Source organism: Battus philenor, unplaced genomic scaffold, assembly GCF_028537555.1.
Source record: "Battus philenor isolate CCGP_79_NKW_IND1 unplaced genomic scaffold, ilBatPhil1.0.hap1 SCAF_38, whole genome shotgun sequence".
NCBI classification, from domain to species: domain Eukaryota; kingdom Metazoa; phylum Arthropoda; class Insecta; order Lepidoptera; family Papilionidae; genus Battus; species Battus philenor.
Genome location: NW_027181702.1, coordinates 74455 through 94733, shown reverse-complemented (window position 1 = coordinate 94733; position 20279 = coordinate 74455). Strand labels below are relative to the sequence as shown.

Here is a 20279-nt window from a genome sequence, read left to right as displayed (position 1 = left end):
ATTGTTATGACGTGTACATGCGGCATAGTATGTATTATAGTAACAAACATTGTTTAACTTCGCAAAGGAAATACTGAAGATGTCGACTTAGTTTTCAAATTTGTTATACAACGAAAGGCACATACGATACACTGGTAAGTATTGTATGTGAGTGGACGATGAAGTACAAAACTTCACAAGGAAAGATTTCTGAGACCAAGCAGTAGCCATTATTATGTAATGCAATTTCCGCCGATTTATCTATTTAGTGTGGACGTTGAAAAAAAAATATTGAAGAAAATAACAAGGACATAACAAAGAATTAGGATTCGGTTTCGAAGATCACCAAGATGGTGTTTGCGTTTCGAAGACCATCTGTCGCCAACGTCCATACCACGTTGAATACACCGGTTCTCGTCCGATCACCGAAGTTAAGCAACGTCGGGCGCGGTCAGTACTTGGATGGGTGACCGCCTGGGAACACCGCGTGATGTTGGCTTTTTTGGCGTTTTTCTCTCGGCGGTTTCTTTTTAGCGCTCCAATATTCTCAATTCATAAACTTTTATTAATTTTTCATAGGAGATTATTAACAAAAAAATGAAGATTTCTCTCCGATGTCGCGTCTCGCGTTTGCGTTTCGAAGACCAACGGTCGCCAACGTCCATACCACGTTGAATACACCGGTTCTCGTCCGATCACCGAAGTTAAGCAACGTCGGGCGCGGTCAGTACTTGGATGGGTGACCGCCTGGGAACACCGCGTGATGTTGGCTTTTTTGGCGTTTTTCTTTCGGCGGTTCCTTTTTAGCGCTCCAATATTCTCAATCCATGAACTTTAATAATTTTTCATAGGAGATTATTAACAAAAAAATGAAGATTTCTCTCCGATGTCGCGTCTCGCGTTTGCGTTTCGAAGACGAACGGTCGCCAACGTCCATACCACGTTGAATACACCTGTTCTCGTCCGATCACCGAAGTTAAGCAACGTCGGGCGCGGTCAGTACTTGGATGGGTGACCGCCTGGGAACACCGCGTGATGTTGGCTTTTTTGGCGTTTTTCTCTCGGCGGTTTCTTTTTAGCGCTCCAATATTCTCAATTCATAAACTTTTATTAATTTTTCATAGGAGATTATTAACAAAAAAATGAAGATTTCTCTCCGATGTCGCGTCTCGCGTTTGCGTTTCGAAGACCATCTGTCGCCAACGTCCATACCACGTTGAATACACCGGTTCTCGTCCGATCACCGAAGTTAAGCAACGTCGGGCGCGGTCAGTACTTGGATGGGTGACCGCCTGGGAACACCGCGTGATGTTGGCTTTTTTGGCGTTTTTCTCTCGGCGGTTTCTTTTTAGCGCTCCAATATTCTCAATTCATAAACTTTTATTAATTTTTCATAGGAGATTATTAACAAAAAAATGAAGATTTCTCTCCGATGTCGCGTCTCGCGTTTGCGTTTCGAAGACCAACGGTCGCCAACGTCCATACCACGTTGAATACACCGGTTCTCGTCCGATCACCGAAGTTAAGCAACGTCGGGCGCGGTCAGTACTTGGATGGGTGACCGCCTGGGAACACCGCGTGATGTTGGCTTTTTTGGCGTTTTTCTTTCGGCGGTTCCTTTTTAGCGCTCCAATATTCTCAATCCATGAACTTTAATAATTTTTCATAGGAGATTATTAACAAAAAAATGAAGATTTCTCTCCGATGTCGCGTCTCGCGTTTGCGTTTCGAAGACGAACGGTCGCCAACGTCCATACCACGTTGAATACACCTGTTCTCGTCCGATCACCGAAGTTAAGCAACGTCGGGCGCGGTCAGTACTTGGATGGGTGACCGCCTGGGAACACCGCGTGATGTTGGCTTTTTTGGCGTTTTTCTTTCGGCGGTTCCTTTTTAGCGCTCCAATATTCTCAATTCATAAACTTTTATTAATTTTTCATAGGAGATTATTAACAAAAAAATGAAGATTTCTCTCCGATGTCGCGTCTCGCGTATGCGTTTCGAAGACGAACGGTCGCCAACGTCCATACCACGTTGAATACACCTGTTCTCGTCCGATCACCGAAGTTAAGCAACGTCGGGCGCGGTCAGTACTTGGATGGGTGACCGCCTGGGAACACCGCGTGATGTTGGCTTTTTTGGCGTTTTTCTTTCGGCGGTTCCTTTTTAGCGCTCCAATATTCTCAATCCATGAACTTTTATTAATTTTTCATAGGAGATTATTAACAAAAAAATGAAGATTTCTCTCCGATGTCGCCTCTCGCGTTTGCGTTTCGAAGACGAACGTTCGCCAACGTCCATACCACGTTGAATACACCGGTTCTCGTCCGATCACCGAAGTTAAGCAACGTCGGGCGCGGTCAGTACTTGGATGGGTGACCGCCTGGGAACACCGCGTGATGTTGGCTTTTTTGGCGTTTTTCTTTCGGCGGTTCCTTTTTAGCGCTCCAATATTCTCAATCCATAAACTTTTATCCATTTTTCATAGGAGATTATTAACAAAAAAATGAAGATTTCTCTCCGATGTCGCCTCTCGCGTTTGCGTTTCGAGGACCATCAGTCGCCAACGTCCATACCACGTTGAATACACCGGTTCTCGTCCGATCACCGAAGTTAAGCAACGTCGGGCGCGGTCAGTACTTGGATGGGTGACCGCCTGGGAACACCGCGTGATGTTGGCTTTTTTGGCGTTTTTCTTTCGGCGGTTCCCTTTTAGCGCTCCAATATTCTCAATCCATAAACTTTTATCCATGTTTCATAGGAGATTATTAACAAAAAAATGAAGATTTCTCTCCGATGTCGCCTCTCGCGTTTGCGTTTCGAGGACCATCTGTCGCCAACGTCCATACCACGTTGAATACACCGGTTCTCGTCCGATCACCGAAGTTAAGCAACGTCGGGCGCGGTCAGTACTTGGATGGGTGACCGCCTGGGAACACCGCGTGATGTTGGCTTTTTTGGCGTTTTTCTTTCGGCGGTTCCTTTTTAGCGCTCCAATATTCTCAATCCATGAACTTTAATAATTTTTCATAGGAGATTATTAACAAAAAAATGAAGATTTCTCTCCGATGTCGCCTCTCGCGTTTGCGTTTCGAGGACTATCTCGCCAACGTCCATACCACGTTGAATACACCGGTTCTCGTCCGATCACCGAAGTTAAGCAACGTCGGGCGCGGTCAGTACTTGGATGGGTGACCGCCTGGGAACACCGCGTGATGTTGGCTTTTTTGACGTTTTTCTTTCGGCGGTTCCCTTTTAGCGCTCCAATATTCTCAATCCATAAACTTTTATCCATGTTTCATAGGAGATTATTAACAAAAAAATGAAGATTTCTCTCCGATGTCGCCTCTCGCGTTTGCGTTTCGAGGACCATCTGTCGCCAACGTCCATACCACGTTGAATACACCGGTTCTCGTCCGATCACCGAAGTTAAGCAACGTCGGGCGCGGTCAGTACTTGGATGGGTGACCGCCTGGGAACACCGCGTGATGTTGGCTTTTTTGGCGTTTTTCTTTCGGCGGTTCCTTTTTAGCGCTCCAATATTCTCAATCCATAAACTTTTATCCATGTTTCATAGGAGATTATTAACAAAAAAATGAAGATTTCTCTCCGATGTCGCCTCTCGCGTTTGCGTTTCGAGGACCATCTGTCGCCAACGTCCATACCACGTTGAATACACCGGTTCTCGTCCGATCACCGAAGTTAAGCAACGTCGGGCGCGGTCAGTACTTGGATGGGTGACCGCCTGGGAACACCGCGTGATGTTGGCTTTTTTGGCGTTTTTCTTTCGGCGGTTCCCTTTTAGCGCTCCAATATTCTCAATCCATAAACTTTTATCCATGTTTCATAGGAGATTATTAACAAAAAAATGAAGATTTCTCTCCGATGTCGCCTCTCGCGTTTGCGTTTCGAGGACTATCTGTCGCCAACGTCCATACCACGTTGAATACACCGGTTCTCGTCCGATCACCGAAGTTAAGCAACGTCGGGCGCGGTCAGTACTTGGATGGGTGACCGCCTGGGAACACCGCGTGATGTTGGCTTTTTTGGCGTTTTTCTCTCGGCGGTTTCTTTTTAGCGCTCCAATATTCTCAATCCATGAACTTTAATAATTTTTCATAGGAGATTATTAACAAAAAAATGAAGATTTCTCTCCGATGTCGCGTCTCGCGTTTGCGTTTCGAAGACGAACGGTCGCCAACGTCCATACCACGTTGAATACACCGGTTCTCGTCCGATCACCGAAGTTAAGCAACGTCGGGCGCGGTCAGTACTTGGATGGGTGACCGCCTGGGAACACCGCGTGATGTTGGCTTTTTTGGCGTTTTTCTTTCGGCGGTTCCTTTTTAGCGCTCCAATATTCTCAATCCATAAACTTTTATCCATGTTTCATAGGAGATTATTAACAAAAAAATGAAGATTTCTCTCCGATGTCGCCTCTCGCGTTTGCGTTTCGAGGACCATCAGTCGCCAACGTCCATACCACGTTGAATACACCGGTTCTCGTCCGATCACCGAAGTTAAGCAACGTCGGGCGCGGTCAGTACTTGGATGGGTGACCGCCTGGGAACACCGCGTGATGTTGGCTTTTTTGGCGTTTTTCTTTCGGCGGTTCCCTTTTAGCGCTCCAATATTCTCAATCCATGAAGTTTAATAATTTTTCATAGGAGATTATTAACAAAAAAATGAAGATTTCTCTCCGATGTCGCCTCTCGCGTTTGCGTTTCGAAGACGAACGGTCGCCAACGTCCATACCACGTTGAATACACCGGTTCTCGTCCGATCACCGAAGTTAAGCAACGTCGGGCGCGGTCAGTACTTGGATGGGTGACCGCCTGGGAACACCGCGTGATGTTGGCTTTTTTGGCGTTTTTCTTTCAGCGGTTCCCTTTCAGCGCTCCAATATTCTCAATTCATAAACTTTTGTTTTGCATGTCATTCGTCAATTTTTATCTTTGTTAAAACTGGCGCTCTTTACTGTCTTATACTTAGCCTAATTTTGTAATATTTTGATACACGACTCCTTTTTTGTTCACGGTGTGAACTATTATAGCACAAAATAAAACCCAATTTGATTTCACCTTCAAAATCCTTTTAAAATACTGTAACCAATTTTTTTAATCATACTTTATACATAGAAAAACCTTTAAGAACGATCGCTTTCTTACTTGACTGTTTATAGTTTTCAATTGCGTTCAGGTTGTTTTTTATGATAACAATTCCAATTATTAATATTTTGTGTTTTTATTTTCTAGTAACAAAAGGTGATTTTTTCAGGCCGATCACACTGCCATCTCGTAGCATTTAGATGAGTCCGCTGTCGTTACTCTGCCATTTCAATATTTTCCCTGTAGATGACGCTCTTCTTCGCCAAATAAATACCATACAACCTTAAATTTTTACCCCTCTACGATCAACCCTTATTTTTAAATTGAAAATTAAAAATATTTTTTTTGCAAAACAACATTTGCGGGATCAGCTAGTTATAGATAATATCGAGTTTAACTTACATAAACACAAAAGAAAAAAACGTGGGCAGGTTGCCTACTCGATGCGAAAAGAACTTTCATTAAAGCTGAAGAGTACACCAATACTTCGCTTTGCGTCGTTTTTTTTTTAATTCTATTTTATTTTATTTTTTAAAAGGTGGCAACACTTTTGTTTTTAATTGCGTTACGCCATCAAAACTCGGGGATTCTCTTTCTAACCAAAAATCAACGCAATTTGAATACAGTTTTATTTTCACTTTGTTTTGCTAATTTTAAAAGTTCAGTTTTAATTAAGTAGTGTGTTGTGCTTATTTTAAAAGAGAATAATAAATTTATAAAAATTTTTACGCGTTGTTTCTGGTTACCAAAAAGGTTAATATTATTACAATTTATTTAATTGGCAGAGTTATTTTATTTCTGTTTGTTCAATTTTCTTTTTAAAAAGTAATATTTTCGTGACCCTGGTACCTATCTTCGATCTTTATGTGGTTTGCTATAGAAAATCTTAATTCACTTTGCGGCGTTTCAATTTGCGTCGTGTTTTTCTGAAACGTAACCACTACGCAAAGTGAGGTATTGGCGTATTATATATGTGTCGATCTCTCTCTTACAACCAAAATATATTCCAAACCTTATGTAGACAATAATAAGTTTAATTGAACAATAGTAACGGTTTGAAAATAAAAATGAAACTGCATTGTATACTTATTCTATGTTGATGTTATTGCTCTTAGCTCGAAGGCGTTTACAGCTGCATCGGAGCTGAGTTCACGGAGCGGAAGAATCTGTGAACATAGAAACTAAGAATAAGGCTGGTAGAGCGCGTACCAGTTTCACGATGACGCTCGCACGTAGCAAAGGCCTCTACTTGTGTAAAGCTGTGTTATGAATGTGTTCATTGTTATGACGTGTACATGCGGCATAGTATGTATTATAGTAACAAACATTGTTTAACTTCGCAAAGGAAATACTGAAGATGTCGACTTAGTTTTCAAATTTGTTATACAACGAAAGGCACATACGATACACTGGTAAGTATTGTATGTGAGTGGACGATGAAGTACAAAACTTCACAAGGAAAGATTTCTGAGACCAAGCAGTAGCCATTATTATGTAATGCAATTTCCGCCGATTTATCTATTTAGTGTGGACGTTGAAAAAAAAATATTGAAGAAAATAACAAGGACATAACAAAGAATTAGGATTCGGTTTCGAAGATCACCAAGATGGTGTTTGCGTTTCGAAGACCATCTGTCGCCAACGTCCATACCACGTTGAATACACCGGTTCTCGTCCGATCACCGAAGTTAAGCAACGTCGGGCGCGGTCAGTACTTGGATGGGTGACCGCCTGGGAACACCGCGTGATGTTGGCTTTTTTGGCGTTTTTCTCTCGGCGGTTTCTTTTTAGCGCTCCAATATTCTCAATTCATAAACTTTTATTAATTTTTCATAGGAGATTATTAACAAAAAAATGAAGATTTCTCTCCGATGTCGCGTCTCGCGTTTGCGTTTCGAAGACCAACGGTCGCCAACGTCCATACCACGTTGAATACACCGGTTCTCGTCCGATCACCGAAGTTAAGCAACGTCGGGCGCGGTCAGTACTTGGATGGGTGACCGCCTGGGAACACCGCGTGATGTTGGCTTTTTTGGCGTTTTTCTTTCGGCGGTTCCTTTTTAGCGCTCCAATATTCTCAATCCATGAACTTTAATAATTTTTCATAGGAGATTATTAACAAAAAAATGAAGATTTCTCTCCGATGTCGCGTCTCGCGTTTGCGTTTCGAAGACGAACGGTCGCCAACGTCCATACCACGTTGAATACACCTGTTCTCGTCCGATCACCGAAGTTAAGCAACGTCGGGCGCGGTCAGTACTTGGATGGGTGACCGCCTGGGAACACCGCGTGATGTTGGCTTTTTTGGCGTTTTTCTTTCGGCGGTTCCTTTTTAGCGCTCCAATATTCTCAATTCATAAACTTTTATTAATTTTTCATAGGAGATTATTAACAAAAAAATGAAGATTTCTCTCCGATGTCGCGTCTCGCGTTTGCGTTTCGAAGACGAACGGTCGCCAACGTCCATACCACGTTGAATACACCTGTTCTCGTCCGATCACCGAAGTTAAGCAACGTCGGGCGCGGTCAGTACTTGGATGGGTGACCGCCTGGGAACACCGCGTGATGTTGGCTTTTTTGGCGTTTTTCTTTCGGCGGTTCCTTTTTAGCGCTCCAATATTCTCAATCCATGAACTTTTATTAATTTTTCATAGGAGATTATTAACAAAAAAATGAAGATTTCTCTCCGATGTCGCCTCTCGCGTTTGCGTTTCGAAGACGAACGTTCGCCAACGTCCATACCACGTTGAATACACCGGTTCTCGTCCGATCACCGAAGTTAAGCAACGTCGGGCGCGGTCAGTACTTGGATGGGTGACCGCCTGGGAACACCGCGTGATGTTGGCTTTTTTGGCGTTTTTCTTTCGGCGGTTCCTTTTTAGCGCTCCAATATTCTCAATTCATAAACTTTTATTAATTTTTCATAGGAGATTATTAACAAAAAAATGAAGATTTCTCTCCGATGTCGCGTCTCGCGTTTGCGTTTCGAAGACGAACGGTCGCCAACGTCCATACCACGTTGAATACACCTGTTCTCGTCCGATCACCGAAGTTAAGCAACGTCGGGCGCGGTCAGTACTTGGATGGGTGACCGCCTGGGAACACCGCGTGATGTTGGCTTTTTTGGCGTTTTTCTTTCGGCGGTTCCTTTTTAGCGCTCCAATATTCTCAATCCATAAACTTTTATCCATGTTTCATAGGAGATTATTAACAAAAAAATGAAGATTTCTCTCCGATGTCGCGTCTCGCGTTTGCGTTTCGAAGACGAACGTTCGCCAACGTCCATACCACGTTGAATACACCGGTTCTCGTCCGATCACCGAAGTTAAGCAACGTCGGGCGCGGTCAGTACTTGGATGGGTGACCGCCTGGGAACACCGCGTGATGTTGGCTTTTTTGGCGTTTTTCTTTCGGCGGTTCCTTTTTAGCGCTCCAATATTCTCAATCCATAAACTTTTATCCATGTTTCATAGGAGATTATTAACAAAAAAATGAAGATTTCTCTCCGATGTCGCGTCTCGCGTTTGCGTTTCGAAGACGAACGTTCGCCAACGTCCATACCACGTTGAATACACCGGTTCTCGTCCGATCACCGAAGTTAAGCAACGTCGGGCGCGGTCAGTACTTGGATGGGTGACCGCCTGGGAACACCGCGTGATGTTGGCTTTTTTGGCGTTTTTCTCTCGGCGGTTTCTTTTTAGCGCTCCAATATTCTCAATCCATGAACTTTAATAATTTTTCATAGGAGATTATTAACAAAAAAATGAAGATTTCTCTCCGATGTCGCGTCTCGCGTTTGCGTTTCGAAGACGAACGGTCGCCAACGTCCATACCACGTTGAATACACCGGTTCTCGTCCGATCACCGAAGTTAAGCAACGTCGGGCGCGGTCAGTACTTGGATGGGTGACCGCCTGGGAACACCGCGTGATGTTGGCTTTTTTGGCGTTTTTCTCTCGGCGGTTTCTTTTTAGCGCTCCAATATTCTCAATTCATAAACTTTTATTAATTTTTCATAGGAGATTATTAACAAAAAAATGAAGATTTCTCTCCGATGTCGCGTCTCGCGTTTGCGTTTCGAAGACCAACGGTCGCCAACGTCCATACCACGTTGAATACACCGGTTCTCGTCCGATCACCGAAGTTAAGCAACGTCGGGCGCGGTCAGTACTTGGATGGGTGACCGCCTGGGAACACCGCGTGATGTTGGCTTTTTTGGCGTTTTTCTTTCGGCGGTTCCTTTTTAGCGCTCCAATATTCTCAATCCATGAACTTTATAAATTTTTCATAGGAGATTATTAACAAAAAAATGAAGATTTCTCTCCGATGTCGCGTCTCGCGTTTGCGTTTCGAAGACGAACGGTCGCCAACGTCCATACCACGTTGAATACACCTGTTCTCGTCCGATCACCGAAGTTAAGCAACGTCGGGCGCGGTCAGTACTTGGATGGGTGACCGCCTGGGAACACCGCGTGATGTTGGCTTTTTTGGCGTTTTTCTTTCGGCGGTTCCTTTTTAGCGCTCCAATATTCTCAATTCATAAACTTTTATTAATTTTTCATAGGAGATTATTAACAAAAAAATGAAGATTTCTCTCCGATGTCGCGTCTCGCGTTTGCGTTTCGAAGACGAACGGTCGCCAACGTCCATACCACGTTGAATACACCTGTTCTCGTCCGATCACCGAAGTTAAGCAACGTCGGGCGCGGTCAGTACTTGGATGGGTGACCGCCTGGGAACACCGCGTGATGTTGGCTTTTTTGGCGTTTTTCTTTCGGCGGTTCCTTTTTAGCGCTCCAATATTCTCAATCCATGAACTTTTATTAATTTTTCATAGGAGATTATTAACAAAAAAATGAAGATTTCTCTCCGATGTCGCCTCTCGCGTTTGCGTTTCGAAGACGAACGTTCGCCAACGTCCATACCACGTTGAATACACCGGTTCTCGTCCGATCACCGAAGTTAAGCAACGTCGGGCGCGGTCAGTACTTGGATGGGTGACCGCCTGGGAACACCGCGTGATGTTGGCTTTTTTGGCGTTTTTCTTTCGGCGGTTCCTTTTTAGCGCTCCAATATTCTCAATTCATAAACTTTTATTAATTTTTCATAGGAGATTATTAACAAAAAAATGAAGATTTCTCTCCGATGTCGCGTCTCGCGTTTGCGTTTCGAAGACGAACGGTCGCCAACGTCCATACCACGTTGAATACACCTGTTCTCGTCCGATCACCGAAGTTAAGCAACGTCGGGCGCGGTCAGTACTTGGATGGGTGACCGCCTGGGAACACCGCGTGATGTTGGCTTTTTTGGCGTTTTTCTTTCGGCGGTTCCTTTTTAGCGCTCCAATATTCTCAATCCATAAACTTTTATCCATGTTTCATAGGAGATTATTAACAAAAAAATGAAGATTTCTCTCCGATGTCGCGTCTCGCGTTTGCGTTTCGAAGACGAACGTTCGCCAACGTCCATACCACGTTGAATACACCGGTTCTCGTCCGATCACCGAAGTTAAGCAACGTCGGGCGCGGTCAGTACTTGGATGGGTGACCGCCTGGGAACACCGCGTGATGTTGGCTTTTTTGGCGTTTTTCTTTCGGCGGTTCCTTTTTAGCGCTCCAATATTCTCAATCCATAAACTTTTATCCATGTTTCATAGGAGATTATTAACAAAAAAATGAAGATTTCTCTCCGATGTCGCGTCTCGCGTTTGCGTTTCGAAGACGAACGTTCGCCAACGTCCATACCACGTTGAATACACCGGTTCTCGTCCGATCACCGAAGTTAAGCAACGTCGGGCGCGGTCAGTACTTGGATGGGTGACCGCCTGGGAACACCGCGTGATGTTGGCTTTTTTGGCGTTTTTCTCTCGGCGGTTTCTTTTTAGCGCTCCAATATTCTCAATCCATGAACTTTAATAATTTTTCATAGGAGATTATTAACAAAAAAATGAAGATTTCTCTCCGATGTCGCGTCTCGCGTTTGCGTTTCGAAGACGAACGGTCGCCAACGTCCATACCACGTTGAATACACCGGTTCTCGTCCGATCACCGAAGTTAAGCAACGTCGGGCGCGGTCAGTACTTGGATGGGTGACCGCCTGGGAACACCGCGTGATGTTGGCTTTTTTGGCGTTTTTCTTTCGGCGGTTCCTTTTTAGCGCTCCAATATTCTCAATCCATAAACTTTTATCCATGTTTCATAGGAGATTATTAACAAAAAAATGAAGATTTCTCTCCGATGTCGCGTCTCGCGTTTGCGTTTCGAAGACGAACGTTCGCCAACGTCCATACCACGTTGAATACACCGGTTCTCGTCCGATCACCGAAGTTAAGCAACGTCGGGCGCGGTCAGTACTTGGATGGGTGACCGCCTGGGAACACCGCGTGATGTTGGCTTTTTTGGCGTTTTTCTTTCGGCGGTTCCTTTTTAGCGCTCCAACATTCTCAATCTATAAACTTTTATCCATTTTTCATAGGAGATTATTAACAAAAAAATGAAGATTTTTCTCCGATGTCGCCTCTCGCGTTTGCGTTTCGAGGGCCATCAGTCGCCAACGTCCATACCACGTTGAATACACCGGTTCTCGTCCGATCACCGAAGTTAAGCAACGTCGGGCGCGGTCAGTACTTGGATGGGTGACCGCCTGGGAACACCGCGTGATGTTGGCTTTTTTGGCGTTTTTCTTTCGGCGGTTCCTTTTTAGCGCTCCAATATTCTCAATCCGTAAAGTTTTATCCATTTTTCATAGGAGATTATTAACAAAAAAATGAAGATTTCTCTCCGATGTCGCCTCTCGCGTTTGCGTTTCGAAGACCAATTTTCGCCAACGTCCATACCACGTTGAATACACCGGTTCTCGTCCGATCACCGAAGTTAAGCAACGTCGGGCGCGGTCAGTACTTGGATGGGTGACCGCCTGGGAACACCGCGTGATGTTGGCTTTTTTGGCGTTTTTCTTTCGGCGGTTCCTTTTTAGCGCTCCAATATTCTCAATCCGTAAACTTTTATCCATTTTTCATAGGAGATTATTAACAAAAAAATGAAGATTTTTCTCCGATGTCGCCTCTCGCGTGTGCGTTTCGAGGGCCATCAGTCGCCAACGTCCATACCACGTTGAATACACCGGTTCTCGTCCGATCACCGAAGTTAAGCAACGTCGGGCGCGGTCAGTACTTGGATGGGTGACCGCCTGGGAACACCGCGTGATGTTGGCTTTTTGGCGTTTTTCTTTCGGCGGTTCCTTTTTAGCGCTCCAATATTCTCAATCCGTAAACTTTTATCCATTTTTCATAGGAGATTATTAACAAAAAAATGAAGATTTCTCTCCGATGTCGCCTCTCGCGTTTGCGTTTCGAAGACCATCTGTCGCCAACGTCCATACCACGTTGAATACACCGGTTCTCGTCCGATCACCGAAGTTAAGCAACGTCGGGCGCGGTCAGTACTTGGATGGGTGACCGCCTGGGAACACCGCGTGATGTTGGCTTTTTTGGCGTTTTTCTTTCGGCGGTTCCTTTTTAGCGCTCCAATATTCTCAATCCGTAAACTTTTATCCATTTTTCATAGGAGATTATTAACAAAAAAATGAAGATTTCTCTCCGATGTCGCCTCTCGCGTTTGCGTTTCGAAGACCAATTTTCGCCAACGTCCATACCACGTTGAATACACCGGTTCTCGTCCGATCACCGAAGTTAAGCATCGTCGGGCGCGGTCAGTACTTGGATGGGTGACCGCCTGGGAACACCGCGTGATGTTGGCTTTTTTTGAGTTTTTCTTTCGGCGGTTCCTTTTTAGCGCTCCAACATTCTCAATCTATAAACTTTTATCCATTTTTCATAGGAGATTATTAACAAAAAAATGAAGATTTTTCTCCGATGTCGCCTCTCGCGTGTGCGTTTCGAGGGCCATCAGTCGCCAACGTCCATACCACGTTGAATACACCGGTTCTCGTCCGATCACCGAAGTTAAGCAACGTCGGGCGCGGTCAGTACTTGGATGGGTGACCGCCTGGGAACACCGCGTGATGTTGGCTTTTTGGCGTTTTTCTTTCGGCGGTTCCTTTTTAGCGCTCCAACATTCTCAATCCATAAAGTTTTATCCATTTTTCATAGGAGATTATTAATAAAAAAATGAAGATTTCTCTCCGATGTCGCCTCTCGCGTTTGCGTTTCAAAGACCAATTTTCGCCAACGTCCATACCACGTTGAATACACCGGTTCTCGTCCGATCACCGAAGTTAAGCAACGTCGGGCGCGGTCAGTACTTGGATGGGTGACCGCCTGGGAACACCGCGTGATGTTGGCTTTTTGGCGTTTTTCTTTCGGCGGTTCCTTTTTAGCGCTCCAATATTCTCAATCCGTAAACTTTTATCCATTTTTCATAGGAGATTATTAACAAAAAAATGAAGATTTCTCTCCGATGTCGCCTCTCGCGTTTGCTTTTCGAAGACCATCAGTCGCCAACGTCCATACCACGTTGAATACACCGGTTCTCGTCCGATCACCGAAGTTAAGCAACGTCGGGCGCGGTCAGTACTTGGATGGGTGACCGCCTGGGAACACCGCGTGATGATGGCTTTTTTGGCGTTTTTCTTTCGGCGGTTCCTTTTTAGCGCTCCAATATTCTCAATCCGTAAACTTTTATCCATTTTTCATAGGAGATTATTAACAAAAAAATGAAGATTTCTCTCCGATGTCGCCTCTCGCGTTTGCGTTTCAAAGACCATCAGTCGCCAACGTCCATACCACGTTGAATACACCGGTTCTCGTCCGATCACCGAAGTTAAGCAACGTCGGGCGCGGTCAGTACTTGGATGGGTGACCGCCTGGGAACACCGCGTGATGTTGGCTTTTTTGGCGTTTTTCTTTCGGCGGTTCCTTTTTAGCGCTCCAATATTCTCAATCCGTAAACTTTTATCCATTTTTCATAGGAGATTATTAACAAAAAAATGAAGATTTCTCTCCGATGTCGCCTCTCGCGTTTGCGTTTCGAAGACCAATTTTCGCCAACGTCCATACCACGTTGAATACACCGGTTCTCGTCCGATCACCGAAGTTAAGCATCGTCGGGCGCGGTCAGTACTTGGATGGGTGACCGCCTGGGAACACCGCGTGATGTTGGCTTTTTTGGCGTTTTTCTTTCGGCGGTTCCTTTTTAGCGCTCCAACATTCTCAATCTATAAACTTTTATCCATTTTTCATAGGAGATTATTAACAAAAAAATGAAGATTTTTCTCCGATGTCGCCTCTCGCGTGTGCGTTTCGAGGGCCATCAGTCGCCAACGTCCATACCACGTTGAATACACCGGTTCTCGTCCGATCACCGAAGTTAAGCAACGTCGGGCGCGGTCAGTACTTGGATGGGTGACCGCCTGGGAACACCGCGTGATGTTGGCTTTTTGGCGTTTTTCTTTCGGCGGTTCCTTTTTAGCGCTCCAATATTCTCAATCCGTAAACTTTTATCCATTTTTCATAGGAGATTATTAACAAAAAAATGAAGATTTCTCTCCGATGTCGCCTCTCGCGTTTGCGTTTCGAAGACCATCTGTCGCCAACGTCCATACCACGTTGAATACACCGGTTCTCGTCCGATCACCGAAGTTAAGCAACGTCGGGCGCGGTCAGTACTTGGATGGGTGACCGCCTGGGAACACCGCGTGATGTTGGCTTTTTTGGCGTTTTTCTTTCGGCGGTTCCTTTTTAGCGCTCCAATATTCTCAATCCGTAAACTTTTATCCATTTTTCATAGGAGATTATTAACAAAAAAATGAAGATTTCTCTCCGATGTCGCCTCTCGCGTTTGCGTTTCGAAGACCAATTTTCGCCAACGTCCATACCACGTTGAATACACCGGTTCTCGTCCGATCACCGAAGTTAAGCATCGTCGGGCGCGGTCAGTACTTGGATGGGTGACCGCCTGGGAACACCGCGTGATGTTGGCTTTTTTGGCGTTTTTCTTTCGGCGGTTCCTTTTTAGCGCTCCAACATTCTCAATCTATAAACTTTTATCCATTTTTCATAGGAGATTATTAACAAAAAAATGAAGATTTTTCTCCGATGTCGCCTCTCGCGTGTGCGTTTCGAGGGCCATCAGTCGCCAACGTCCATACCACGTTGAATACACCGGTTCTCGTCCGATCACCGAAGTTAAGCAACGTCAGGCGCGGTCAGTACTTGGATGGGTGACCGCCTGGGAACACCGCGTGATGTTGGCTTTTTTGGCGTTTTTCTTTCGGCGGTTCCTTTTTAGCGCTCCAACATTCTCAATCTATAAACTTTTATCCATTTTTCATAGGAGATTATTAACAAAAAAATGAAGATTTTTCTCCGATGTCGCCTCTCGCGTGTGCGTTTCGAGGGCCATCAGTCGCCAACGTCCATACCACGTTGAATACACCGGTTCTCGTCCGATCACCGAAGTTAAGCAACGTCGGGCGCGGTCAGTACTTGGATGGGTGACCGCCTGGGAACACCGCGTGATGTTGGCTTTTTGGCGTTTTTCTTTCGGCGGTTCCTTTTTAGCGCTCCAACATTCTCAATCCATAAAGTTTTATCCATTTTTCATAGGAGATTATTAATAAAAAAATGAAGATTTCTCTCCGATGTCGCCTCTCGCGTTTGCGTTTCAAAGACCAATTTTCGCCAACGTCCATACCACGTTGAATACACCGGTTCTCGTCCGATCACCGAAGTTAAGCAACGTCGGGCGCGGTCAGTACTTGGATGGGTGACCGCCTGGGAACACCGCGTGATGTTGGCTTTTTTGGCGTTTTTCTTTCGGCGGTTCCTTTTTAGCGCTCCAACATTCTCAATCCATAAAGTTTTATCCATTTTTCATAGGAGATTATTAATAAAAAAATGAAGATTTCTCTCCGATGTCGCCTCTCGCGTTTGCGTTTCAAAGACCAATTTTCGCCAACGTCCATACCACGTTGAATACACCGGTTCTCGTCCGATCACCGAAGTTAAGCAACGTCGGGCGCGGTCAGTACTTGGATGGGTGACCGCCTGGGAACACCGCGTGATGATGGCTTTTTTGGCGTTTTTCTTTCGGCGGTTCCTTTTTAGCGCTCCAATATTCTCAATCCGTAAACTTTTATCCATTTTTCATAGGAGATTATTAACAAAAAAATGAAGATTTCTCTCCGATGTCGCCTCTCGCGTTTGCTTTTCGAAGACCATCAGTCGCCAACGTCCATACCACGTTGAATACACCGGTTCTCGTCCGATCACCGAAGTTAAGCAACGTCGGGCGCGGTCAGTACTTGGATGGGTGACCGCCTGGGAACACCGCGTGATGTTGGCTTTTTTGGCGTTTTTCTTTCGGCGGTTCCTTTTTAGCGCTCCAATATTCTCAATCCGTAAACTTTTATCCATTTTTCATAGGAGATTATTAACAAAAAAATGAAGATTTCTCTCCGATGTCGCCTCTCGCGTTTGCGTTTCGAAGACCAATTTTCGCCAACGTCCATACCACGTTGAATACACCGGTTCTCGTCCGATCACCGAAGTTAAGCATCGTCGGGCGCGGTCAGTACTTGGATGGGTGACCGCCTGGGAACACCGCGTGATGTTGGCTTTTTTGGCGTTTTTCTTTCGGCGGTTCCTTTTTAGCGCTCCAACATTCTCAATCTATAAACTTTTATCCATTTTTCATAGGAGATTATTAACAAAAAAATGAAGATTTTTCTCCGATGTCGCCTCTCGCGTGTGCGTTTCGAGGGCCATCAGTCGCCAACGTCCATACCACGTTGAATACACCGGTTCTCGTCCGATCACCGAAGTTAAGCAACGTCGGGCGCGGTCAGTACTTGGATGGGTGACCGCCTGGGAACACCGCGTGATGTTGGCTTTTTGGCGTTTTTCTTTCGGCGGTTCCTTTTTAGCGCTCCAACATTCTCAATCCATAAAGTTTTATCCATTTTTCATAGGAGATTATTAATAAAAAAATGAAGATTTCTCTCCGATGTCGCCTCTCGCGTTTGCGTTTCAAAGACCAATTTTCGCCAACGTCCATACCACGTTGAATACACCGGTTCTCGTCCGATCACCGAAGTTAAGCAACGTCGGGCGCGGTCAGTACTTGGATGGGTGACCGCCTGGGAACACCGCGTGATGTTGGCTTTTTTGGCGTTTTTCTTTCGGCGGTTCCTTTTTAGCGCTCCAACATTCTCAATCCATAAAGTTTTATCCATTTTTCATAGGAGATTATTAATAAAAAAATGAAGATTTCTCTCCGATGTCGCCTCTCGCGTTTGCGTTTCAAAGACCAATTTTCGCCAACGTCCATACCACGTTGAATACACCGGTTCTCGTCCGATCACCGAAGTTAAGCAACGTCGGGCGCGGTCAGTACTTGGATGGGTGACCGCCTGGGAACACCGCGTGATGATGGCTTTTTTGGCGTTTTTCTTTCGGCGGTTCCTTTTTAGCGCTCCAATATTCTCAATCCGTAAACTTTTATCCATTTTTCATAGGAGATTATTAACAAAAAAATGAAGATTTCTCTCCGATGTCGCCTCTCGCGTTTGCTTTTCGAAGACCATCAGTCGCCAACGTCCATACCACGTTGAATACACCGGTTCTCGTCCGATCACCGAAGTTAAGCATCGTCGGGCGCGGTCAGTACTTGGATGGGTGACCGCCTGGGAACACCGCGTGATGTTGGCTTTTTTGGCGTTTTTCTTTCGGCGGTTCCTTTTTAGCGCTCCAACATTCTCAATCTATAAACTTTTATCCATTTTTCATAGGAGATTATTAACAAAAAAATGAAGATTTTTCTCCGATGTCGCCTCTCGCGTGTGCGTTTCGAGGGCCATCAGTCGCCAACGTCCATACCACGTTGAATACACCGGTTCTCGTCCGATCACCGAAGTTAAGCAACGTCGGGCGCGGTCAGTACTTGGATGGGTGACCGCCTGGGAACACCGCGTGATGTTGGCTTTTTTGGCGTTTTTCTTTCGGCGGTTCCTTTTTAGCGCTCCAATATTCTCAATCCGTAAACTTTTATCCATTTTTCATAGGAGATTATTAACAAAAAAATGAAGATTTCTCTCCGATGTCGCCTCTCGCGTTTGCGTTTCGAAGACCAATTTTCGCCAACGTCCATACCACGTTGAATACACCGGTTCTCGTCCGATCACCGAAGTTAAGCATCGTCGGGCGCGGTCAGTACTTGGATGGGTGACCGCCTGGGAACACCGCGTGATGTTGGCTTTTTTGGCGTTTTTCTTTCGGCGGTTCCTTTTTAGCGCTCCAACATTCTCAATCTATAAACTTTTATCCATTTTTCATAGGAGATTATTAACAAAAAAATGAAGATTTTTCTCCGATGTCGCCTCTCGCGTGTGCGTTTCGAGGGCCATCAGTCGCCAACGTCCATACCACGTTGAATACACCGGTTCTCGTCCGATCACCGAAGTTAAGCAACGTCGGGCGCGGTCAGTACTTGGATGGGTGACCGCCTGGGAACACCGCGTGATGTTGGCTTTTTTGGCGTTTTTCTTTCGGCGGTTCCTTTTTAGCGCTCCAATATTCTCAATCCGTAAACTTTTATCCATTTTTCATAGGAGATTATTAACAAAAAAATGAAGATTTCTCTCCGATGTCGCCTCTCGCGTTTGCGTTTCGAAGACCAATTTTCGCCAACGTCCATACCACGTTGAATACACCGGTTCTCGTCCGATCACCGAAGTTAAGCATCGTCGGGCGCGGTCAGTACTTGGATGGGTGACCGCCTGGGAACACCGCGTGATGTTGGCTTTTTTGGCGTTTTTCTTTCGGCGGTTCCTTTTTAGCGCTCCAATATTCTCAATCCATAAACTTTTATCCATGTTTCATAGGAGATTATTAACAAAAAAATGAAGATTTCTCTCCGATGTCGCCTCTCGCGTTTGCGTTTCGAGGACCATCAGTCGCCAACGTCCATACCACGTTGAATACACCGGTTCTCGTCCGATCACCGAAGTTAAGCAACGTCGGGCGCGGTCAGTACTTGGATGGGTGACCGCCTGGGAACACCGCGTGATGTTGGCTTTTTTGGCGTTTTTCTTTCGGCGGTTCCCTTTTAGCGCTCCAATATTCTCAATCCATGAAGTTTAATAATTTTTCATAGGAGATTATTAACAAAAAAATGAAGATTTCTCTCCGATGTCGCCTCTCGCGTTTGCGTTTCGAAGACGAACGGTCGCCAACGTCCATACCACGTTGAATACACCGGTTCTCGTCCGATCACCGAAGTTAAGCAACGTCGGGCGCGGTCAGTACTTGGATGGGTGACCGCCTGGGAACACCGCGTGATGTTGGCTTTTTTGGCGTTTTTCTTTCAGCGGTTCCCTTTCAGCGCTCCAATATTCTCAATTCATAAACTTTTGTTTTGCATGTCATTCGTCAATTTTTATCTTTGTTAAAACTGGCGCTCTTTACTGTCTTATACTTAGCCTAATTTTGTAATATTTTGATACACGACTCCTTTTTTGTTCACGGTGTGAACTATTATAGCACAAAATAAAACCCAATTTGATTTCACCTTCAAAATCCTTTTAAAATACTGTAACCAATTTTTTTAATCATACTTTATACATAGAAAAACCTTTAAGAACGATCGCTTTCTTACTTGACTGTTTATAGTTTTCAATTGCGTTCAGGTTGTTTTTTATGATAACAATTCCAATTATTAATATTTTGTGTTTTTATTTTCTAGTAACAAAAGGTGATTTTTTCAGGCCGATCACACTGCCATCTCGTAGCATTTAGATGAGTCCGCTGTCGTTACTCTGCCATTTCAATATTTTCCCTGTAGATGGCGCTCTTCTTCGCCAAATAAATACCATACAACCTTAAATTTTTACCCCTCTACGATCAACCCTTATTTTTAAATTGAAAATTAAAAATATTTTTTTTGCAAAACAACATTTGCGGGATCAGCTAGTTATAGATAATATCGAGTTTAACTTACATAAACACAAAAGAAAAAAACGTGGGCAGGTTGCCTACTCGATGCGAAAAGAACTTTCATTAAAGCTGAAGAGTACACCAATACTTCGCTTTGCGTCGTTTTTTTTTTAATTCTATTTTATTTTATTTTTTAAAAGGTGGCAACACTTTTGTTTTTAATTGCGTTACGCCATCAAAACTCGGGGATTCTCTTTCTAACCAAAAATCAACGCAATTTGAATACAGTTTTATTTTCACTTT

General features: G+C 44.8%; 64 non-coding genes across 64 annotated transcripts; all 64 read left to right on the top strand.

Annotated features, from left to right (window-relative positions):
- Window positions 1–359: 359 nt before the first annotated feature.
- On the top strand, window positions 360–478 carry LOC137928190 (5S ribosomal RNA). The gene has a single exon (XR_011108304.1). It is a non-coding gene; the product is annotated as a 5S ribosomal RNA (ribosomal RNA).
- A 154-nt stretch (window positions 479–632) lies between these two features.
- LOC137928189 (5S ribosomal RNA) lies at window positions 633–751 on the top strand. Its single transcript, XR_011108303.1, has one exon. It is a non-coding gene; the product is annotated as a 5S ribosomal RNA (ribosomal RNA).
- A 153-nt stretch (window positions 752–904) lies between these two features.
- LOC137927988 (5S ribosomal RNA) lies at window positions 905–1023 on the top strand. Its single transcript, XR_011108113.1, has one exon. It is a non-coding gene; the product is annotated as a 5S ribosomal RNA (ribosomal RNA).
- Window positions 1024–1177: 154 nt separating this feature from the next.
- On the top strand, window positions 1178–1296 carry LOC137928187 (5S ribosomal RNA). Its single transcript, XR_011108302.1, has one exon. It is a non-coding gene; the product is annotated as a 5S ribosomal RNA (ribosomal RNA).
- A 154-nt stretch (window positions 1297–1450) lies between these two features.
- LOC137928186 (5S ribosomal RNA) lies at window positions 1451–1569 on the top strand. Its single transcript, XR_011108301.1, has one exon. It is a non-coding gene; the product is annotated as a 5S ribosomal RNA (ribosomal RNA).
- Window positions 1570–1722: 153 nt separating this feature from the next.
- LOC137927986 (5S ribosomal RNA) lies at window positions 1723–1841 on the top strand. Its single transcript, XR_011108111.1, has one exon. It is a non-coding gene; the product is annotated as a 5S ribosomal RNA (ribosomal RNA).
- Window positions 1842–1995: 154 nt separating this feature from the next.
- LOC137927985 (5S ribosomal RNA) lies at window positions 1996–2114 on the top strand. The gene has a single exon (XR_011108110.1). It is a non-coding gene; the product is annotated as a 5S ribosomal RNA (ribosomal RNA).
- Window positions 2115–2268: 154 nt separating this feature from the next.
- On the top strand, window positions 2269–2387 carry LOC137928185 (5S ribosomal RNA). Its single transcript, XR_011108300.1, has one exon. It is a non-coding gene; the product is annotated as a 5S ribosomal RNA (ribosomal RNA).
- Window positions 2388–2541: 154 nt separating this feature from the next.
- Window positions 2542–2660, top strand: LOC137928184 (5S ribosomal RNA). Its single transcript, XR_011108299.1, has one exon. It is a non-coding gene; the product is annotated as a 5S ribosomal RNA (ribosomal RNA).
- Window positions 2661–2814: 154 nt separating this feature from the next.
- LOC137928183 (5S ribosomal RNA) lies at window positions 2815–2933 on the top strand. Its single transcript, XR_011108298.1, has one exon. It is a non-coding gene; the product is annotated as a 5S ribosomal RNA (ribosomal RNA).
- A 151-nt stretch (window positions 2934–3084) lies between these two features.
- On the top strand, window positions 3085–3203 carry LOC137928182 (5S ribosomal RNA). Its single transcript, XR_011108297.1, has one exon. It is a non-coding gene; the product is annotated as a 5S ribosomal RNA (ribosomal RNA).
- A 154-nt stretch (window positions 3204–3357) lies between these two features.
- On the top strand, window positions 3358–3476 carry LOC137928180 (5S ribosomal RNA). The gene has a single exon (XR_011108295.1). It is a non-coding gene; the product is annotated as a 5S ribosomal RNA (ribosomal RNA).
- A 154-nt stretch (window positions 3477–3630) lies between these two features.
- On the top strand, window positions 3631–3749 carry LOC137928179 (5S ribosomal RNA). The gene has a single exon (XR_011108294.1). It is a non-coding gene; the product is annotated as a 5S ribosomal RNA (ribosomal RNA).
- A 154-nt stretch (window positions 3750–3903) lies between these two features.
- Window positions 3904–4022, top strand: LOC137928178 (5S ribosomal RNA). Its single transcript, XR_011108293.1, has one exon. It is a non-coding gene; the product is annotated as a 5S ribosomal RNA (ribosomal RNA).
- A 153-nt stretch (window positions 4023–4175) lies between these two features.
- Window positions 4176–4294, top strand: LOC137928177 (5S ribosomal RNA). Its single transcript, XR_011108292.1, has one exon. It is a non-coding gene; the product is annotated as a 5S ribosomal RNA (ribosomal RNA).
- A 154-nt stretch (window positions 4295–4448) lies between these two features.
- LOC137928176 (5S ribosomal RNA) lies at window positions 4449–4567 on the top strand. Its single transcript, XR_011108291.1, has one exon. It is a non-coding gene; the product is annotated as a 5S ribosomal RNA (ribosomal RNA).
- Window positions 4568–4720: 153 nt separating this feature from the next.
- On the top strand, window positions 4721–4839 carry LOC137928175 (5S ribosomal RNA). The gene has a single exon (XR_011108290.1). It is a non-coding gene; the product is annotated as a 5S ribosomal RNA (ribosomal RNA).
- Window positions 4840–6724: 1885 nt separating this feature from the next.
- On the top strand, window positions 6725–6843 carry LOC137928174 (5S ribosomal RNA). Its single transcript, XR_011108289.1, has one exon. It is a non-coding gene; the product is annotated as a 5S ribosomal RNA (ribosomal RNA).
- A 154-nt stretch (window positions 6844–6997) lies between these two features.
- On the top strand, window positions 6998–7116 carry LOC137928173 (5S ribosomal RNA). Its single transcript, XR_011108288.1, has one exon. It is a non-coding gene; the product is annotated as a 5S ribosomal RNA (ribosomal RNA).
- A 153-nt stretch (window positions 7117–7269) lies between these two features.
- On the top strand, window positions 7270–7388 carry LOC137927984 (5S ribosomal RNA). The gene has a single exon (XR_011108109.1). It is a non-coding gene; the product is annotated as a 5S ribosomal RNA (ribosomal RNA).
- Window positions 7389–7542: 154 nt separating this feature from the next.
- Window positions 7543–7661, top strand: LOC137927983 (5S ribosomal RNA). The gene has a single exon (XR_011108108.1). It is a non-coding gene; the product is annotated as a 5S ribosomal RNA (ribosomal RNA).
- Window positions 7662–7815: 154 nt separating this feature from the next.
- LOC137928171 (5S ribosomal RNA) lies at window positions 7816–7934 on the top strand. Its single transcript, XR_011108287.1, has one exon. It is a non-coding gene; the product is annotated as a 5S ribosomal RNA (ribosomal RNA).
- Window positions 7935–8088: 154 nt separating this feature from the next.
- LOC137927981 (5S ribosomal RNA) lies at window positions 8089–8207 on the top strand. Its single transcript, XR_011108107.1, has one exon. It is a non-coding gene; the product is annotated as a 5S ribosomal RNA (ribosomal RNA).
- A 154-nt stretch (window positions 8208–8361) lies between these two features.
- On the top strand, window positions 8362–8480 carry LOC137928170 (5S ribosomal RNA). The gene has a single exon (XR_011108286.1). It is a non-coding gene; the product is annotated as a 5S ribosomal RNA (ribosomal RNA).
- Window positions 8481–8634: 154 nt separating this feature from the next.
- On the top strand, window positions 8635–8753 carry LOC137928168 (5S ribosomal RNA). The gene has a single exon (XR_011108284.1). It is a non-coding gene; the product is annotated as a 5S ribosomal RNA (ribosomal RNA).
- A 153-nt stretch (window positions 8754–8906) lies between these two features.
- On the top strand, window positions 8907–9025 carry LOC137928167 (5S ribosomal RNA). The gene has a single exon (XR_011108283.1). It is a non-coding gene; the product is annotated as a 5S ribosomal RNA (ribosomal RNA).
- A 154-nt stretch (window positions 9026–9179) lies between these two features.
- LOC137928166 (5S ribosomal RNA) lies at window positions 9180–9298 on the top strand. Its single transcript, XR_011108282.1, has one exon. It is a non-coding gene; the product is annotated as a 5S ribosomal RNA (ribosomal RNA).
- Window positions 9299–9451: 153 nt separating this feature from the next.
- On the top strand, window positions 9452–9570 carry LOC137927979 (5S ribosomal RNA). The gene has a single exon (XR_011108105.1). It is a non-coding gene; the product is annotated as a 5S ribosomal RNA (ribosomal RNA).
- A 154-nt stretch (window positions 9571–9724) lies between these two features.
- On the top strand, window positions 9725–9843 carry LOC137927978 (5S ribosomal RNA). Its single transcript, XR_011108104.1, has one exon. It is a non-coding gene; the product is annotated as a 5S ribosomal RNA (ribosomal RNA).
- Window positions 9844–9997: 154 nt separating this feature from the next.
- Window positions 9998–10116, top strand: LOC137928165 (5S ribosomal RNA). Its single transcript, XR_011108281.1, has one exon. It is a non-coding gene; the product is annotated as a 5S ribosomal RNA (ribosomal RNA).
- A 154-nt stretch (window positions 10117–10270) lies between these two features.
- LOC137927977 (5S ribosomal RNA) lies at window positions 10271–10389 on the top strand. Its single transcript, XR_011108103.1, has one exon. It is a non-coding gene; the product is annotated as a 5S ribosomal RNA (ribosomal RNA).
- A 154-nt stretch (window positions 10390–10543) lies between these two features.
- LOC137928164 (5S ribosomal RNA) lies at window positions 10544–10662 on the top strand. Its single transcript, XR_011108280.1, has one exon. It is a non-coding gene; the product is annotated as a 5S ribosomal RNA (ribosomal RNA).
- Window positions 10663–10816: 154 nt separating this feature from the next.
- Window positions 10817–10935, top strand: LOC137928163 (5S ribosomal RNA). Its single transcript, XR_011108279.1, has one exon. It is a non-coding gene; the product is annotated as a 5S ribosomal RNA (ribosomal RNA).
- A 153-nt stretch (window positions 10936–11088) lies between these two features.
- On the top strand, window positions 11089–11207 carry LOC137928162 (5S ribosomal RNA). The gene has a single exon (XR_011108278.1). It is a non-coding gene; the product is annotated as a 5S ribosomal RNA (ribosomal RNA).
- Window positions 11208–11361: 154 nt separating this feature from the next.
- Window positions 11362–11480, top strand: LOC137928161 (5S ribosomal RNA). Its single transcript, XR_011108277.1, has one exon. It is a non-coding gene; the product is annotated as a 5S ribosomal RNA (ribosomal RNA).
- A 154-nt stretch (window positions 11481–11634) lies between these two features.
- LOC137928160 (5S ribosomal RNA) lies at window positions 11635–11753 on the top strand. The gene has a single exon (XR_011108276.1). It is a non-coding gene; the product is annotated as a 5S ribosomal RNA (ribosomal RNA).
- A 154-nt stretch (window positions 11754–11907) lies between these two features.
- On the top strand, window positions 11908–12026 carry LOC137928159 (5S ribosomal RNA). The gene has a single exon (XR_011108275.1). It is a non-coding gene; the product is annotated as a 5S ribosomal RNA (ribosomal RNA).
- Window positions 12027–12180: 154 nt separating this feature from the next.
- Window positions 12181–12299, top strand: LOC137928157 (5S ribosomal RNA). Its single transcript, XR_011108273.1, has one exon. It is a non-coding gene; the product is annotated as a 5S ribosomal RNA (ribosomal RNA).
- Window positions 12300–12452: 153 nt separating this feature from the next.
- On the top strand, window positions 12453–12571 carry LOC137928155 (5S ribosomal RNA). The gene has a single exon (XR_011108272.1). It is a non-coding gene; the product is annotated as a 5S ribosomal RNA (ribosomal RNA).
- A 154-nt stretch (window positions 12572–12725) lies between these two features.
- Window positions 12726–12844, top strand: LOC137927877 (5S ribosomal RNA). The gene has a single exon (XR_011108007.1). It is a non-coding gene; the product is annotated as a 5S ribosomal RNA (ribosomal RNA).
- Window positions 12845–12998: 154 nt separating this feature from the next.
- On the top strand, window positions 12999–13117 carry LOC137928154 (5S ribosomal RNA). Its single transcript, XR_011108271.1, has one exon. It is a non-coding gene; the product is annotated as a 5S ribosomal RNA (ribosomal RNA).
- A 153-nt stretch (window positions 13118–13270) lies between these two features.
- LOC137928153 (5S ribosomal RNA) lies at window positions 13271–13389 on the top strand. The gene has a single exon (XR_011108270.1). It is a non-coding gene; the product is annotated as a 5S ribosomal RNA (ribosomal RNA).
- A 153-nt stretch (window positions 13390–13542) lies between these two features.
- On the top strand, window positions 13543–13661 carry LOC137927934 (5S ribosomal RNA). The gene has a single exon (XR_011108061.1). It is a non-coding gene; the product is annotated as a 5S ribosomal RNA (ribosomal RNA).
- Window positions 13662–13815: 154 nt separating this feature from the next.
- On the top strand, window positions 13816–13934 carry LOC137928152 (5S ribosomal RNA). The gene has a single exon (XR_011108269.1). It is a non-coding gene; the product is annotated as a 5S ribosomal RNA (ribosomal RNA).
- A 154-nt stretch (window positions 13935–14088) lies between these two features.
- On the top strand, window positions 14089–14207 carry LOC137927876 (5S ribosomal RNA). Its single transcript, XR_011108006.1, has one exon. It is a non-coding gene; the product is annotated as a 5S ribosomal RNA (ribosomal RNA).
- Window positions 14208–14361: 154 nt separating this feature from the next.
- LOC137928150 (5S ribosomal RNA) lies at window positions 14362–14480 on the top strand. Its single transcript, XR_011108267.1, has one exon. It is a non-coding gene; the product is annotated as a 5S ribosomal RNA (ribosomal RNA).
- A 153-nt stretch (window positions 14481–14633) lies between these two features.
- On the top strand, window positions 14634–14752 carry LOC137928149 (5S ribosomal RNA). Its single transcript, XR_011108266.1, has one exon. It is a non-coding gene; the product is annotated as a 5S ribosomal RNA (ribosomal RNA).
- A 154-nt stretch (window positions 14753–14906) lies between these two features.
- On the top strand, window positions 14907–15025 carry LOC137927875 (5S ribosomal RNA). The gene has a single exon (XR_011108005.1). It is a non-coding gene; the product is annotated as a 5S ribosomal RNA (ribosomal RNA).
- A 154-nt stretch (window positions 15026–15179) lies between these two features.
- Window positions 15180–15298, top strand: LOC137927927 (5S ribosomal RNA). Its single transcript, XR_011108054.1, has one exon. It is a non-coding gene; the product is annotated as a 5S ribosomal RNA (ribosomal RNA).
- A 154-nt stretch (window positions 15299–15452) lies between these two features.
- On the top strand, window positions 15453–15571 carry LOC137928148 (5S ribosomal RNA). Its single transcript, XR_011108265.1, has one exon. It is a non-coding gene; the product is annotated as a 5S ribosomal RNA (ribosomal RNA).
- A 153-nt stretch (window positions 15572–15724) lies between these two features.
- Window positions 15725–15843, top strand: LOC137928147 (5S ribosomal RNA). The gene has a single exon (XR_011108264.1). It is a non-coding gene; the product is annotated as a 5S ribosomal RNA (ribosomal RNA).
- A 154-nt stretch (window positions 15844–15997) lies between these two features.
- LOC137927933 (5S ribosomal RNA) lies at window positions 15998–16116 on the top strand. Its single transcript, XR_011108060.1, has one exon. It is a non-coding gene; the product is annotated as a 5S ribosomal RNA (ribosomal RNA).
- A 154-nt stretch (window positions 16117–16270) lies between these two features.
- LOC137928146 (5S ribosomal RNA) lies at window positions 16271–16389 on the top strand. The gene has a single exon (XR_011108263.1). It is a non-coding gene; the product is annotated as a 5S ribosomal RNA (ribosomal RNA).
- Window positions 16390–16543: 154 nt separating this feature from the next.
- On the top strand, window positions 16544–16662 carry LOC137927874 (5S ribosomal RNA). The gene has a single exon (XR_011108004.1). It is a non-coding gene; the product is annotated as a 5S ribosomal RNA (ribosomal RNA).
- A 154-nt stretch (window positions 16663–16816) lies between these two features.
- LOC137928144 (5S ribosomal RNA) lies at window positions 16817–16935 on the top strand. The gene has a single exon (XR_011108261.1). It is a non-coding gene; the product is annotated as a 5S ribosomal RNA (ribosomal RNA).
- A 153-nt stretch (window positions 16936–17088) lies between these two features.
- On the top strand, window positions 17089–17207 carry LOC137928143 (5S ribosomal RNA). Its single transcript, XR_011108260.1, has one exon. It is a non-coding gene; the product is annotated as a 5S ribosomal RNA (ribosomal RNA).
- Window positions 17208–17361: 154 nt separating this feature from the next.
- On the top strand, window positions 17362–17480 carry LOC137927932 (5S ribosomal RNA). Its single transcript, XR_011108059.1, has one exon. It is a non-coding gene; the product is annotated as a 5S ribosomal RNA (ribosomal RNA).
- Window positions 17481–17634: 154 nt separating this feature from the next.
- Window positions 17635–17753, top strand: LOC137927873 (5S ribosomal RNA). The gene has a single exon (XR_011108003.1). It is a non-coding gene; the product is annotated as a 5S ribosomal RNA (ribosomal RNA).
- Window positions 17754–17907: 154 nt separating this feature from the next.
- On the top strand, window positions 17908–18026 carry LOC137928142 (5S ribosomal RNA). Its single transcript, XR_011108259.1, has one exon. It is a non-coding gene; the product is annotated as a 5S ribosomal RNA (ribosomal RNA).
- Window positions 18027–18180: 154 nt separating this feature from the next.
- On the top strand, window positions 18181–18299 carry LOC137927871 (5S ribosomal RNA). The gene has a single exon (XR_011108002.1). It is a non-coding gene; the product is annotated as a 5S ribosomal RNA (ribosomal RNA).
- A 154-nt stretch (window positions 18300–18453) lies between these two features.
- On the top strand, window positions 18454–18572 carry LOC137928141 (5S ribosomal RNA). Its single transcript, XR_011108258.1, has one exon. It is a non-coding gene; the product is annotated as a 5S ribosomal RNA (ribosomal RNA).
- A 154-nt stretch (window positions 18573–18726) lies between these two features.
- Window positions 18727–18845, top strand: LOC137927869 (5S ribosomal RNA). The gene has a single exon (XR_011108000.1). It is a non-coding gene; the product is annotated as a 5S ribosomal RNA (ribosomal RNA).
- A 154-nt stretch (window positions 18846–18999) lies between these two features.
- LOC137928139 (5S ribosomal RNA) lies at window positions 19000–19118 on the top strand. Its single transcript, XR_011108257.1, has one exon. It is a non-coding gene; the product is annotated as a 5S ribosomal RNA (ribosomal RNA).
- A 153-nt stretch (window positions 19119–19271) lies between these two features.
- Window positions 19272–19390, top strand: LOC137928138 (5S ribosomal RNA). The gene has a single exon (XR_011108256.1). It is a non-coding gene; the product is annotated as a 5S ribosomal RNA (ribosomal RNA).
- The last annotated feature ends 889 nt before the right edge of the window (window positions 19391–20279 follow it).